The 14576-nt window shown below is 47.3% G+C and overlaps 1 pseudogene; it reads right to left on the bottom strand.

Moving 5' to 3' along the window:
* Positions 1-840: 840 nt before the first annotated feature.
* LOC146833462 (uncharacterized) overlaps positions 841-14576 on the bottom strand; it is a 42682-nt pseudogene continuing 28946 nt past the window's right edge.

The raw sequence follows: 14576 nt of genomic DNA, 5'->3' as shown, positions 1-14576 counted from the left end.
AGTCTGTTCTAAATATATGAAGCAGCTCTAGGAAAGAAGATCACTTCGAAGAGCATGGATGCATAATTTAATCTGGATAAAAAGTGTCAAGAAGAAGGAGTTTGTGAGTCAGATCATCAGGTCTCAAAAAAATCATAAAAATGTTACTTGACCCGCAGGTCTAATGACTTGAATAATCTACTCAACCTAACCGTAATGCGTTTGACCCATAATCTAGTCTCAAATTGTGTGATCCTAGGCAAATATTTTATTTAATTGAGTTTTTTTTCTCTTCATTATCAAATATGAGAGCACCTTCAAACATGTGCGATTAGCATGTCTGCTGTACAAAAACCTTTTTTATTGATTTAATAGACTAAACCTTTGCTCCATGTATAATAAAACTCTAGTCGACATAACTCATCACTTGCATCTTGGTTCATCAATAGCATTGTCATCAGGGTGAGGGCAGGAATGTTTCTTAGGTCATGTTTAAAAACTCTCACGTTTAATAGATTTATTACTAAAGCATGATGTGGTACTGTTTTTTCATTACTGACAGTCCATTTCCATTGAAATGGCCACAAACTCTGCCACTGACATGCAATTTTACTGTACAAATGATAATGTGGAAATTGGGTTTCAGCAAATATTTTGCATTTGCACATCGCCAAGTAAAGTGTTCTGATTTGTTTTATTCCTATTAAACATGTGTTTCCATCACACATCAAAAAGGAGTTTCCCAACTACTGAATTATTCTGAAATAATGTGTACAGTTCATTTACAAGCTGTTTAAATGTGTTGGAAAACCACTGACATCCTGTAGCCTTTCATTTCACACAGCACAACTGTGATACAGTTCACGTTACTTTTATTTCTCTGGCTGCAAACTTAGAGGATTTTGTAAACATGATCTCCAGGATAACAATCTGTAAAAAGAACACACAGTAAATGGAACAAGATTTAAAGCCATCTTTATTGCCTCCACTTTTTCTGAATTAAATGAACACTTGCTATTTGTCAGCTGGAGTCTCTTATCAGACAGGGTCAATAGTCCCTAAAAATAGCTTGCCCAGATAAAATCAGACTTGCCTTAGCAAGTGGGTGAGTAGATTTCTCAAGGCCTTATGACCCTTCACCAGCGTCCTTATTTTCATGTTTCCTATTTTCTTGTGCGGGTTGCCAAGACTCTTTATTTTCATCATCAAAATTATCCACAGAAAGAACACTGCTAACTAAGTCATCTTCTTCATCTTGTTCAGAACTTCAGAAAAAGCATCTAAATATGTTATTTTCAAATTCTCAAATGAATCTTTTTTTTTAACATTTAATAGGTAAAATCCTATGATTTTTATTAGGGTCTGGAATGAAAGATAGTAATGATTTTATTTGTTGAGCCAAAGGGCCTTAAGTATTAGAAATGGATTTTGAACATAATTTTGTAAAATGTTATCAAAGAGTGTTTTTTCAGAGACGAAAACAAAAACATTGTCTGGGGTAAAATTGATCCGAATATTAGTGGGGTTCTTTTTTGCGATCCCTGGTATCTTGAAAATACACTGTGTATCAGTACCACTTACAGCTCCTAAATATTTGCAAATAATCATCCTAATAATAAAAAGATTGGCAAAGTCAATAGGCCTTGCCTTGCCAATGTGAGGTATTGGCTCTGTCAATGTTTTTTTTAGCCATGTTGTACAGCACTGATTTTTATTGCTGGCAGGAGGGAGGGTGGGTCGGGAGGCAACATGGAGGAAGGGGAATTACAGGCAGGTGGAGGGATAAAGCGGTAGGACGCAGGCAACACAGACAGCCAGTGGGGGCAGGGTGGGAGCAAGGAGGCAACACGGCCAATGGGAGGGGTAGGGTGGGAGCAAGGAGGTAACAGGGACAAATGGAAGGGCAAGGGTGGGAGCAAGGAGGCAATATGGACAATAGAAGTGGAGAGAGTGGGAGCAGGGAGGCAATACAGGCAACATGTGGGGAGCATGGATAGAACATGGACAACTGGAGGGTAGGAGCAAGGAGGCGACACGAACAACGGTAGGGACGGAGCAAGGCAACACAGACAAGGGAGGAGGGTGGGAGGAAGAAGTTAAAACATACAGCAGGAGGTCAGAGGATGGTAGCAAGGAGGCATCACAGACAATGGGAGGGGAAGGATGGGAGCACGGAGGCAACATGGAAAACTGGAGGAGGGAGGGTGAGAGCAAGCTGAAACGGACAATGGGAGGGCGAAGGGTGGGAGCAAGCCAACACTGACAATGGGAGAAGTGAGGCCGGAAGCCAGCCGGCATGTACTATGGGAGGTAGGGGCAAGCAGGTGGACAAGGGAGAGACGTACATGAAGGAGCCAGCTGAAAAATAAGCACTCTGTTATAGAGCTTAAGTGCAAAGAAAAAGGCACCTAAAAATGGGCAGTGATAAGATACCAGTAATGTGTCCTTGCTGCAAAGAAGGGACAAATGCACAAGTAAACTTACAGTAGCTGACCAAAAATAAGCAAGCAAATGAGAATGATAATAAAGCCAACCAATAGTAAACAATTGGTGGTCTCAAATCCCACTGATAAAAAACAAAAGGTCTTGAACAGGCAGTGCACGAGCTGTCTAGGTGATACATATAGAGCATCTGCATACTGCTGTAAAAGAGGCTCAAGAGGCCATAAGAGACTTTCAAGACATTAAGGGAAAGAACTGTGTCAGTGTCATGCAATGTTAGGTAAGAGGAAGGCTCTTGAGTAACAGAACACATTTATTCAAAGAAAAGGCAGTAAAACTAATTTGTATATGTGTAAAAAATCACGTAAATAGACAAGAGTACAAAACAGTACTAAGTAATGAAGGGTAAAGCTGAAAAACATGTAAGGTTTGTCTCTTGTGTGGATGGGATATGTGCAGAAAAGGTTGCCCTAGTGACTTTTAGATTTAGGGCCTAATTTAGATCTTGGCAGACGGGTTACATCGGTGAAGGATATTCCGTCTGCCGAAATATAAACCCCATTATATCCTATGGGATTTATATTTCACCGGACGGGAAATATGTTACCGTTGTGATGTAGTAGCCCACCTGCCAAGATCCAAATCAGGCCCTTGGTTTCCAATATTATCAAATTAATGTTAACTTTGAATTGCTTACATACCAGAACTGTATTAATTACCCACAATTTGCTCTATGTATGTCAATAACATTTAAAGCCAAAATTTAAAACTCAACAAACAATGTGGTCCACAATACAAACAGATCTAAGGTCCTAGAGATTCCACTCACGCTAAGATTTTTAGTAAGCTTTGCACAATCAATAGAATGGCTGTGTAACCCTCAGATTCAGAGACAAATGCATTTTGCACTCCGACTGAAAAGGAATTTTGTATTATTTAATGAGTAAACATTAAAGACTGGCAAGTAATAAATGTTTGAATTAGATTCTCTTCATTTACAACTAAAAGTATTGTGAATATGTTTACTGCTAATGTTGTATATTTAATCAGTCTTTTGTTTTACACTGTTCCATCATAGGCAAAGCAAACCACTAAAAACTAAGGGGAAATTACATCAGGTGAGAAAAATGATTTCACTAAAAGAATCACTGTGCCATCAGTACCGCACAGCTGGTTCCACAAAGAAAAGAAAGCAACCTGTGAAGGGGCTAGTAGTACCCCTATAAACCTACCTGGAAAGAAGAAGGGATGTCTGTAATACCCCCGAATGGGAGGAGAGCTTAAAAAGAGAAAGAACAATGAACGATTAGAAGGAGAGGAGTAAATAGGGCGGGGACTAGAAAAAATATGGAAAGTAGAGAATGAAGGGGGGCACGAGGGAAGGACAGAAAAGCCCTCAAAGAGAGAGAATGGGGGAAACAGAGTTGAGAGGATGCCAAGAGGGAGATGAAACATGTAGGACGTCAGAAGTGCGGGAGCAGGCGAGACTCAATGGAGGCGTCAGGAAACAGGACACCGGCGACCCAGGAGCAAAGAGGCAGCAGGAGGTGGTCGCGGACTCGTAGGCCGACAACCAGATAGAACAAGAGGCCAAGGAAGACGAAGAGGAGAAGGAGGACGTTTGGATGGAGGATTGGTGCATGTCTCCAACAGTAGCTGAGACACCAGCCAAAACTGAGGAGGGTTGTGGCTGCCTGGGTGAGTACCCATGAATTGGGAAACTGTAGAGGAATTCTGTGTTGTGTTTTTTTTTTTTGTTCTCCTCTCTTTTGTTCCATAATCTTTGGGCTTAAATCTGAAACGGGTAAGAAGGGGCATGTGCTTGGAACATGGTGTATACACATGAGTGATAGCGAAGATAAACAATCACCTTTAAAATGTGTAGGTGCATACTAAAGCAACTTCTAATAGCCCAATAGGATATGGTTCTATGTGAGTAAACTGAATAAAGTGAAGATTTGATTTTGGAAAAGCAGAGGTGAATACCAATGGAGGGACAACACAATATGGGTGCCAAAGTTCATTGTTTTTAAGGATAAGAAATTTCCTAGAGAGAGGGGAAAAACATGCTGCAGTCAGGGGCAATCTTGAAAGTAATATATCAAAACACTTACCTGGGCATTCTTCTTTCTCCACAGGGAGTTGGTAGCACCATCCCGCTGGACCTGGAGAAGAAAAACAGAAAGAAGTTCAAAGCTAGATCTATGCAAAGGGTGGAGTAGAGTGTCAGAGTGGAGTGGCATAGCGGGGAGTGTGGTGGAGTGGCGTAGTGTGGAGTAGTAGGGTAGAGTTGAGTGGAGTAATGTGTCCTAGAATAGAGTAAAGTGGCATTGAGTGGGGTAGAGGGAGTTGCATAGAGCATTGTGAAGTAATGCCATAGTGTTGTATAGTTTAATGGAGTAGAGTGTCAGAGTGGAGAGTTGTAAAGTGGAGTAGAGTGGCCTAAAGTGAAGTGGAATAAAGTACAGTGGTGCAGAGTAGATTGGCATAGAGTGCAGTGGTGTAGAGTGCATTGGTTTTGATTAAAGTGGTGTAGAATGCATTGGTGTAGAGTGCAGTGACATAAAGTAGAGTGATGCAGAGTACAGTGGAGTGGCGGAGTGTAGATTGCACTGTCGCATAGTGCAATGGCATAGAGTAGAGTGGCGCTGGGTGGATTAAAGTGCAGTGGCATAGAGTAGATTGGTTTTTTTTTTAGAGTAGAGTGAAGTGGTGCAGGCTAAAGTGGAGTGGTGCATGATAGAGAGCAGAGGTGTAGAGTGCAGTGGCGTAGAGTGAAGTGGCATGGAGTGCAGAGTAGATTAAGAGTGGTGTAGAGTGCAGTGGTGCAGAGTAGCATGGAGTTCAGTGGCAGAGAGTGCAGTTGTGCAGAGTAGAGTGTTTTAGAGGGCAGTGTTGTAGAGTGCATTGGCGTAAAGTGCAGTGGCATAGTGTGTTGAAGAGTAAAGTGCTATAGAGAGCAGTGACATACAGTACAGTGGTGCAGAGAAGAATAGAGGGGCTTAGGGTGCAATGACGTAGGGTGCTTTGGAGTACACGGACTGCAGGTCGGACAGAGGTACACGAAGGAGAACAGCTTGAAAACACATGCACTTGCATGGAACGCTTAACACAAAAGAAACAAGCATTGGCATAGCCAATAGGTCTCGCCTTTGGGACTTTATAAGTGTTTAGCCATGCCGCGCCAAGTTATGGCTTACTGTTGAAATTTGGGAGTAAGTCTGGTCTGGAATACTATAGGAGTAAGACGCAGCGGCATCTTTGCAAATCCTTCCCTAAGTGTTTGATTATATGACTGCATGCATGCATGAGTGTGCACGTATGTTAATATACGGTACATGGCAATTTAATTCACCTCAAGATGCATACTCAACAAAAACAATAATAGCATCTCAGTGTTTAACGGGCTTATATAAAAGAGGGGCAGACTGAGTGTTTTCTGGTGTGGTACGCTTATATCTGACTTGATCTCCGCCACTTCCTGAACACAAAGGGAAGCTGTACTGCATGTGAAAGCACCTAGGGCGAGGAGAAGTTGGGAGTGCCATATGTGCTGCAAAGCTAAATAAATTAGAGCAGGGTGCAGTTACACAGCAATAATCAAAATAATCATATTATTGTGCATTTTGCTAAAGAACAGATGTAATGCAGGTGGCAACCATGTTGGTGCGTATTTAGGCAGTAGCTAGGGCATGCATGTTGTTTAATTGTGTGAGGTCGGTGATTGCTGCTTGTCATTTTAGGTGTTGTGTATAATTAATGGCGGTGGTGGGTTTATGTTACAGTTCTGTGTGGTAAATGCGTGTGTGCAATTGTTTATAAGCTTATGTATGGTTGCTTTCCGTTAGTACTATTTTGTAGATTTGTGTGACTAGTATTGTGTGGACAGAATCGTATATACATATGACAATGTATGTATGCACGTTGTATGTAAATGTGCAAACTTACCATTGTTCGTCCCAAAGTAGTGTATGGTGCACGACTCTTCCGTACAGGTGCTAAATAGTGCACACTCTTCACAAGCAATACATTGCAGGAAGGTTAGACTGGTTCTCACTCTAAGCAGGCACAGTGTGCTGAGAGAGCGCTGTCCCTCCACCCTGCGCTCTAGACCCACAACTCGGGGATTGTGTTTTTCCTCCCTTACTTATGGGAAGCTAACTGGATGGTGTGTAAAGGGGATCATTTGTGCACACAGCGGGGGCGTTGTTGCAGGCACAGCATGAGCTTGCTCTGCGGTGCAAGCTAATTCAGGCTGTGCCGATGACTGCTTGTGCATAATCCCAGGCTGTGGCAGCTTTAAACACCACTGAGAGTGGTCGGGCGGCCTGCAGCCATAAGCTACGACCAGGCCCCGCTCCCCATCAAGAGAGGCCAAGGGCGGGCGCCTAAGAGCGGGACTCTGGACCACAGACTGAAGAGCATTGTGAGAGATGGTACCCCCTCAAATCTGTCTGTGCTTCCCTGCTTCAGAGACTGTGGGCGTTTAAAGAAGTGTGCTACAGATGCCTAAAAGCACTCGCTCGCCAAAACATGCAAAGAGAAACGTAAGGTAGCAGAACCCCTTTTTGGCGTGAGACCCGAATAGACTCACTCACCATGACGATATTGGCTGTAGTTCATTTTTAGCATCTGCGCTGGCGTTTATGATGGCCGCCATTGTGCTAGCCATAATAAAGGAAGATAAGTGGCATGAGCATAAGTGTGAAGTTACTGAAAGGTGTTGTCAGCGCCATGTCAAAGTAATGTGATTTTATAATGTGTAGATATGAAGGGAGAGGTTAATTTGCATGCATATACATTTTGATATATTTGGCAGGAGAGAGGCAGTGGCGTAACCGCCAGAGCTGTCGACTTCGGACCTGGGGAACCATGTTCCAGTCTCAGTTTTGGTAAAACTGTGCCTTCCAAACACTAAAGAACGGTGGTCGGTTTACGGTGGGTATGATAATGAGGAATCTCTGAAATACCAAAAGGCGGGACTAATTAAGCATGTCCACCAATGAAAATCAGTCATTTACTGAAGGGCACTAACAGAGCCAATCGAAAAGATGGGAGGTCCTTGAAGCCATATTCCGAATACAGCATGCCTAGCAGAGCAGCGCATGGGTGTTGACTCTAGGCTCGACCTAAACAGTAGTGCAATGGAATGCAAGTAATGGAAGGAGAGATTCCAGCCAATCAAAGAAATCGTAAAAGGGCAATGCTCCATGGAAGGGACAAACACAAGATTGACATGCTGGGACATGAATAAGAAGTAGGCAAATGAGAGTGACAAGAAAAGCCAAACAATGGTAAGCAATGTGTAGGCTCCAAGCCCCTCTATGTTCTTGGTAAGTCACAATATGCCTTGCAACAGAGCGTGCATGAGCTGTCTCATAGGATCGACTTAATAATGGGTTACTCACCATTGCCACAGGGAATGTTGTAAAACTTGTAATTTTCAGTGCGCTAAAATATTGTACAGGTCAATATAAAGATTTATTACAGGTATTAAAAACTGCTTTAAATTATTACTTCAACCTTGTTATTGTAAAAAATCATAGCGTCTTTATAGTAAAAATAGTTATAAGCTCTATAAAAATGGCTAAAATGCTATTGGGTGATGGTTTCAGGAGCCTCGGCTCCTGAAAGGAGCGTTTAAGGTGTGGAATGGTCAAGTCGAGGTGGGACTGAGTTGGGATCAAGGCAGGTCCAGAGATACACTGAGGCATTGGAGCCATATGCGCTGAGGCATCAGAAGCGGGAGCGTTACACGAGCAGTAGGGATTCGAAAGACTGCTGTGTAGTTCGTCAATTAAAGTGGAGAAAAATAATCTGCCACACTTAAACACCAAGTAAGTGAGAGGCTGTGGGTAACCCGGACAACCTGCAACTGTACACCTGAGGAGATTGGAGTACAAAATGGCATTGTCAAGAATTCCTGTCATGCGAGGGGAGGAAAACGGCAACCAGCGAAAACGGACTACATCTCCCAGGATGCTTAGCGGTTGAGAGGTTATGTAAACAGGAGAGCTGTTACATAACTCAAGGAAAACACGCCCTTATGTAAACAGGAGAGCTGTTACATCACTCAAGGAAAACACGCCCTTATGTAAACAGGAGGGCTGTTACATAACTCAAGGAAAACACGCCCTTATGTAAACAGGAGAGCTGTTACATAACTCAAGGAAAACACGCCCTATAAAGGGAGGAACCGGGAGGTACAACGCTGTCGGATATTGTGTTTACACCGACGTACCTGCTTAGTGAAGAGCAGTGTTCCGGAGTGGTGCTCCAGTAAGGCAAGAACGGAGGTAGGTCGAGTCGATACTCCCTGGGCCGTGTCTTGCCCCATCGTCACCTGTGAAGGACCCGGAAGCTCTACCTGATAACCATTGAGCTTCGCTTTTTGACTCGGCTGAGTCAAAGCGCAGTGGCGCTTTTGCTGGTTGGAGTCGTAACTCCCAGCCCGACCAGAGATACAGGGACTGCCAGCTGTAACGCACACCAGGAGGTGTTTGCCGCGTTACAGACTCGGAAGTCCACGGGATCGATCGAGCGGCTGCTCTCGGTTCAGTCTTCTTTGCTTGTGATTGGGGTATCGGTGACGCATCACCAGGAGGTGACTCCGCGTCCCGGTGCAGTCTGAGGAAGAGGTTGAGCGGCTGCTCCCTTCAGGTAGAGACCCCGGCTGGGTGTTTCCCTGACTCCTCGATTCTCCCCAACACTCTTCGTGCCCCTCACAGCCTACCGATTGGCATTGTCGGCCATTTCATTTCTGCCCTCTGTTGGCATACGCCGGGATCGGCGTATATGCAGAGGACGGTTAGGACCATCCGTGCTGTGGGCTGGTAACGTACTTAGCCTGGAGGATTCCAGTGACTATAACCTTTGTTTATTCCTTGTATTATTTTTGCCTTCATTAAAATAACTAAACCTTCACAAGTGGTTGCGTTCTCATTATCGTGTCTGTTAAACGATCCTGAGACGTTCAGGGCGTTACAAAATATCCGACCTTAATAACACTAACTGTCTCCCGGTCGATAACAGACATGGCAACACTTGATGATGTGCTGGCTGCTTTGGCGACCGTGCAAATTGAATTGGCTGCCTCCAGGCAAGAAACAGCCGATGTAAAAGCCAGACTGGATGCTATCCAATTGGACCCGCTCACGCCCAGCACCTCCCTCACGAACCAGACCCCTGCGGTAGTAGTGGAAATGCCGGTAGCCGTCCCCTTGGCAACACCAGAGAGGTACAGTGGGGATCCTAACACAGTGCAGGTATTCCTCACACAAGTGGCGCTACATTTATCGTGCAAACCAAGGGCGTTCCCCACGAGTCAGGCTCGTGTGGCTTTCCTTATATCCTATTTGGCTGGAAACGCGGCACAATGGGCCGTACCTCTGGTGAGCAGGGACGACCCCATCTTATGTGATTGGGGTGCTTTTCACGAGGAATTCCTGAAGGTCTTCGACAGAAGGGCTGACTCGTACACGGCGGACCGTGAAATGCTTGAGTTGAGACAGGGATCCAACGACCTGGTGCAGTATCTCAACGCGTTCCGAAGGCTGGTTGCGGAAACCAAGTGGCCTGTTGCTAAACAGACGGCGCTCTTCCATCACGGGCTGTGCGATGAGCTCAAGGACGCCGTGGCTCATATTGACCCACAACCCAAGACATGTGAGGGCCTTATCAACCTGGTATTACGGCTGGAACATAGGCTAAGTGAAAGAATGGGGGATCATGGGAGAAAAGGAAAATCCCTTCCATCCTATGTGACAGTGGGAAGTCCTGAAACTTCCACCGCATCCAAGGGAGAACCCATGGACATCGGCGCAATACGAGCGAGCCTCACAGCCACGGAGAAAGAGTCACGCCGTAAACAAGGATTGTGCCTATATTGTGGCAAAAAAGGCCACTACGTACGTGAATGCCCTGCCAAACCAAAGACGTCACGTTATCGGGCCAACCGGTTGGTAACAGCCGTGGTGGACGTACCGGCGGGAAAACTAGAGGACTCCCAGACCAAAGAAGGGGCATCTCGGAGTCACTCATCCATCCCTTCACTTTCCAACTCGGTCACTAAGGGACAACGACACCTGTTTCTCACGGTGCACGTGGGAGTGCATGACCAGTGGATACCCGTTGTGGCCATGGTGGATTCAGGGGCCACTGGCATGTTTATGGACCACAACGAGGCATGCAGGCTAGGGCTAGTGCTTCTTCCCAAAGCTGTACCCGAAGACGTCTATGCTGTAGACGGAAGGCGATTGGTGACGGGGCCCATCGGGCAGCACACGGGGGTCCTTCCGATGAGATGTGGGAGGAACCATTTGGAACAAATCGATTTTAACATCATCCGAGCGCCCCAATATGGCGTCATATTGGGATTGCCGTGGCTACAGAAACACAACCCCTCTGTGGATTGGCCAACACATCGCATCGAACTGACGTCACCGTATTGCATCCTGCATTGTGGAATAAGAACGGAATCCCTTGACGCAGATGAGAGCGGGAGTCAGACGGTGGCTACAGCGGCAGAAAAAGATGTGGCTCTCCCCCAGGCTTATCACAGTTTTGAGGATGTATTTGATGAGGTGAAAGCGGAAGTGCTACCACCACATAGACAGTTTGACTGCCAGATCGACCTGGTGCCAGGGGCCAGCGTTCCCAGCGGCAGGCTGTATGCCCTGACGGAGCCTGAAAACGTGCATCTCCGGGGGTACCTGGATAAACTCCTCAAGCTAGGATTCATCCGCCCGTCCAAGTCTCCGGCCGCCTCGCCACTCTTCTTCATCCCGAAGGCTAATGGGGAGCTGAGAGCCTGTGTGGACTTTAGGGCATTGAATGCGATAACCGTAAAGAATCGGTACCCCTTGCCTCTCATCAGTGTACTTCTGGAACAGGTCAAGAAAGCTCGTATCTACACCAAGTTGGATTTGAAAGGGGCATACCATCTGGTGCGCATGAGGGACGGAGACGAGTGGAAGACCGCCTTTAAGACCAGGTTCGGCCTTTTTGAGTACCTCGTCATGCCGTTCGGTCTGTGCAACGCCCCGGCAGCCTTTCAGTACTTTTTGAATGAGGTATTCAGAGAGGAGTTGGATATCTACGTGGTCGTATATATCGACGACATACTCATCTATTCGTCCAGTGTGGAGGAGCACGTACACCACGTCAAAGCTGTGCTCCAAAAGCTGAGGGAAAACATGCTGTTTTGTAAACTCAGCAAGTGTGACTTCCACGTCACATCCGTGGAATTCCTCGGAGTGATACTGAGTCCAGAGGGACAGGAGATGGCAGAACGAAAGATCAAGGCAGTGAAAGAATGGCCGGTGCCCCAAAGCGTGAAGGACGTCCAAAGTTTCATTGGCTTCGCCAACTTTTACAGGCGGTTTATAGATGGATTTTCAGGATTGGTGGCCCCAATCACACAGCTACTGAGGAAGTCCAAGGAGTTTGTCTGGTCCCCTGAAGCGAACAAAGCCTTTGAGGCCCTGAAAAGTGCCTTTGGTAAGGCGCCGGTGTTGGCTCACCCCGATCCGGATCTCCCCTACGTGGTGGAAGCGGACGCATCGGATGTGGCGCTGGGGGCTATCTTGTCCCAACGCAACCACGACACAGGGGTGCGTCATCCCGTTGCGTACATGTCCCGCAAACTCAACGACGCCGAACGCAACTACCATATTGCGGAGAAGGAGCTTCTCGCAATCAAGGACGCCTTCACCGAATGGAGGCATTGGTTGATGGGGGCAAGACATGTGGTATCGGTGTACACGGACCATCGGAACCTACAGTTCATGACGGCCACAAGACACCTTTCTCCCAGACAGCTGCGGTGGATGATCTTCTTTGCGGGGTTCAACTTCCGCATCACATATCGGCCGGGGACGGAAAACCGGAAGGCGGACGCCCTGTCCCGTCAATCTGCAGTTAAGGAACCATTGCCTGCGACCGAGCATTCCATCATTTCCCCGAGGATGGTATTGGGGGTTATCCAACCGGATACTTTCCTGAGGGGAATAAAAAGAGGGATCAGGTCATTCGCATGGCGGAGGTGGCTCCTCAGTCACAGAGAATGGCAGCTGAAGGACGGGATACCCCTGAAGGGCAGGTGCCTATTGATACCCACGCCTAGGCTAAGGAAACAAGCATTCATCTGGTGCCATGACTCTCCATGCGCAGGTCATTTGGGCTTTGAAAAAACGGTGGCTAGCATGGGACGGCATTTCTGGTGGCCAACCATGAGAGTGGATGTCAGGAGGTGGGGACAGGAGTGTCCTACGTGTGCTACCATGAAGGCCGACCATGGCCGAACCCAAGGGCTCTTACATCCACTTCCGACCCCGGATAGACCATGGGATAGCATATCACTGGACTTCGTGGTGGGCCTACCGGTAGACCAGGGGATGACGGCAATACTGGTGGTGGTGGATTACTTGACGAAAATGGGGCACTTCATCCCCTGCAAGAGAGTCCCTACGGCCGGGGAATTGGCGTCACTACTCCTAAAGAATGTGGTACGACTGCATGGATTACCTGGGGTGATCGTGTCGGACCGGGGGTCGCAGTTTACTGCGCAATTCTGGAAGACTTGGTGCACTGCGCTGCATGTTAAGACCGCCCTGTCCACCAGCTACCACCCTCAAACGGACGGCCAAACCGAGCGTCTGAACCAAATGCTCAAACAGTATCTGCGATGTTTTGTGGACCAGGGCAGGGAAGAATGGGTCGACTTGCTATGGGTTGCAGAGATAGCCTATAACAACGCCACTCACAGCTCCACACAGTCATCTCCGTTCTATAACAACTATGGCCAACATCCCAGGTTCTTGCCATTTCTACATCCGTTCAGAGAGGACAGGATTCCCGCCACAGTGGACAGGGTGGCACACATAAAAGACACGTTGATGCGCTCAAGGGCTGTCCTAATAGAGGCCAAGAGAAGAAACAAGGCTGCGGCAGACAGGAAGAGAAGGCCCGGGCCACTGTACCGCACTGGAGACTACGTCTGGATATCCACAAGAAACATGAGGTTTCGAAAGAACAGTGTGTTCCATCCCAAGTACATGGGCCCCTATCAAATTACCAAGTGTATGGGTCCCGTGAACGTGAAGGTGTGCTTGCCCCAGTCATTGCGGATACACCCTGTCTTTCATGTATCATTGCTCAAACCAGCACCCTCCAAGCCGTCTGGGACACCTAGGCCAGTATGCGTGGAGTCGGAGGTGGAGTATGAAGTGTCAGGCATACGGGCGTCCAAATGGCGCAGGGGGAAGCTGTGGTACCTGGTTGCGTGGAAAGGCTATGGCCCGGAGGAGCAGTCATGGGAACCGGCTGAAGGGGTTCATGCTCCGCGTTTGGTCTCCTTGTTCCATCGGCGTTTTCCTGCCAGCGCTGGACCCGGGGGGAGCCGCTGAGAGGGAGGATGTACTGTCAAGAATTCCTGTCATGCGAGGGGAGGAAAACGGCAACCAGCGAAAACGGACTACATCTCCCAGGATGCTTAGCGGTTGAGAGGTTATGTAAACAGGAGAGCTGTTACATAACTCAAGGAAAACACGCCCTTATGTAAACAGGAGAGCTGTTACATCACTCAAGGAAAACACGCCCTTATGTAAACAGGAGGGCTGTTACATAACTCAAGGAAAACACGCCCTTATGTAAACAGGAGAGCTGTTACATAACTCAAGGAAAACACGCCCTATAAAGGGAGGAACCGGGAGGTACAACGCTGTCGGATATTGTGTTTACACCGACGTACCTGCTTAGTGAAGAGCAGTGTTCCGGAGTGGTGCTCCAGTAAGGCAAGAACGGAGGTAGGTCGAGTCGATACTCCCTGGGCCGTGTCTTGCCCCATCGTCACCTGTGAAGGACCCGGAAGCTCTACCGGATAACCATTGAGCTTCGCTTTTTGACTCGGCTGAGTCAAAGCGCAGTGGCGCTTTTGCTGGTTGGAGTCGTAACTCCCAGCCCGACCAGAGATACAGGGACTGCCAGCTGTAACGCACACCAGGAGGTGTTTGCCGCGTTACAGACTCGGAAGTCCACGGGATCGATCGAGCGGCTGCTCTCGGTTCAGTCTTCTTTGCTTGTGATTGGGGTATCGGTGACGCATCACCAGGAGGTGACTCCGCGTCCCGGTGCAGTCTGAGGAAGAGGTTGAGCGG

Source organism: Triturus cristatus, chromosome 4_2, assembly GCF_964204655.1.
Source record: "Triturus cristatus chromosome 4_2, aTriCri1.1, whole genome shotgun sequence".
Lineage (NCBI taxonomy): Eukaryota > Metazoa > Chordata > Amphibia > Caudata > Salamandridae > Triturus > Triturus cristatus.
This window is presented reverse-complemented; position numbering and strand designations above follow the sequence as displayed.